This window comes from Elephantulus edwardii, unplaced genomic scaffold (assembly GCF_000299155.1).
Source record: "Elephantulus edwardii isolate Elephantulus edwardi_28Jun2011 unplaced genomic scaffold, EleEdw1.0 scaffold00175, whole genome shotgun sequence".
NCBI lineage: Eukaryota > Metazoa > Chordata > Mammalia > Macroscelidea > Macroscelididae > Elephantulus > Elephantulus edwardii.
Genome location: NW_006399925.1, coordinates 5341417 through 5343538, shown reverse-complemented (window position 1 = coordinate 5343538; position 2122 = coordinate 5341417).

The following is a 2122-nucleotide window of genomic DNA, read 5'->3' as shown; positions in this document are numbered from 1 at the left end:
CAATTTAAAAAATGTATTTTTAAAAGCACAACACACGACTAAACCTTCACATCTGGACCAATAAAGATTATGATAACAAAATTTAAAAAGAAAGCTGGACTTTTAGAAAAAAGATTATGCATCAGAATCAAAGGAAGATGCACTGATAGCCTGAATTATACCAATAACTAAATGTTGCTCATTCAAAATGAGCAGAACTTAAAATTCTTGCTCTAGAAAAGCAAAGACTATAGCCATATTATTTGCATTTAACTATCAAGAAAACAAAATTACTATGTGGCCAACTTACTTGAAGAGATCCATATTTATTCCTATCCCTCCAGAAAAGGGGATCTGATAGAGTGTGGAAACTATCAAAAAAATCACTAATATCACACACAAGGAAAATCCTGGACAAGATTTTATTGATTGATTGATTGATTGATATAGATATGGATATAGAGATATAGAGATAGAGATAGAGGTAGAGATATATATATATATACACATACAAACATATGTACACACACATATATATATGTGTGTGTGTGTGTGTGTGTGTGTGTGTATAAAAGAAAAAACAAAAACCTACCAGAAAGCTGGATTTTGAAGAGGCCATGGCAACTAGAGACATTATTGCCAATGTCAGATGGATCTTGGCAGAAAGTAAAGAGCACCAGAGGAATATCTATCTGTACTTCATTGACTATGCTAAATTATTCAACTGTGTAGATCACAACAAAGTTTGGCTAATCTTGAGGAGAATGGGAATCTCAAACACTTGTTTGTGCTCATGTGAAATCTATATTTGAAATCAAGAGATAGTTGTCAGAATAGAACAAGGAAACTATCTGTGGTTCAAAATTAGGAAAGAAATGCATGTCCTGTCTCTATACCTTTTAAATCTATAAACAGAACAGATCATTCAAGAGGCTGGATTTTATGAGAAGGAATGTGGCATCAGGATTGGAGAAAGAATCATCAACAATCCATGTTATGCAGGTGATACAATCTTGCTTGCAGAAAGTGAATAGGATTTGAAATATTTGCTGCAGGTCAAGGACTGATGTCTTCAATATAGATTGAATATTAACATAAAATAGACAAAGTCATTCACCACTGGGCCAATTGGCAGCCCCATGATAGATGGAGAAGAGATTGAGGTTGTTAACAATTTCAGTTTTTTTATTTTCACAATCAACACTCTTGGCATTAACTGTCTGATGTTAGGGACCTTCGCAGAGTGCTGAGGAACAATAGTATCAGTATTGAGAATAAAGGCCATGGTCTTCAGAATTGCATACTGTGCATCAGAGAGCTGGGCAATGACAGAAGGAAAATTGATCCCTTTGAGTTGTGGTGCTGGTACCTTGGACCACGAGGAGAACAAATAGGTCTGTTTCGGAGACGATGAAACCAGGTTCCTCTTTGTAGGCAAGGATTGATTGATTGATTGATTGATTGATTTTTTAAGGCAAGGATTTTGAAGCACTGTCTTACTTTGGACACATGGCCAGGAAGAACCAATCCCTGAAGAAGGACATCATGCTTGGAAAGGTAGAAAGACAGTACAGGAGAAGAAGACCCCCAGATGAGATGGATTGACACAATAACTGGGACAATGAAATTAGGTGTGTTAGATTCAGTGAGATTGGCTCAGGATAGGGTAGAATTCAGTGTTGTCATACATAGGGTTACTATGTGTTACCAGGTGACTTGATGGCACATAACAATGAGCCAATAAGAACTCTATTACAGATGGAGAAAAAACTGAATTAGTTAATGATTTCAGCTTACTTGGACCCATAGCCAACACCGTTGATGCCAGCAAACAGGAATTCAAGATACAAATTAAATTTGGAAAATATGATCTCCCAGGGATTCCCCCCAGAGTACTAAAGAGCAATGATGTCAATTTAAAGACTAAGGTGCATCTGATAAAAATGAGATGATTTCAATTACTTTGCCATGCATCTGAAAGGTAAATAATAACTAAGGATAACAAAAGAAAAATTAATGCCTTTGACTTGTGGTTTTGGAGAAGAGTACTAAGTATCCCATAGACTGCCAAGAGAACAAATGGATCTGTTTTAGAGCATGTCAAACAAGGGTGCTTCATGGAAGCAGTGAGATTGGCTTAGGA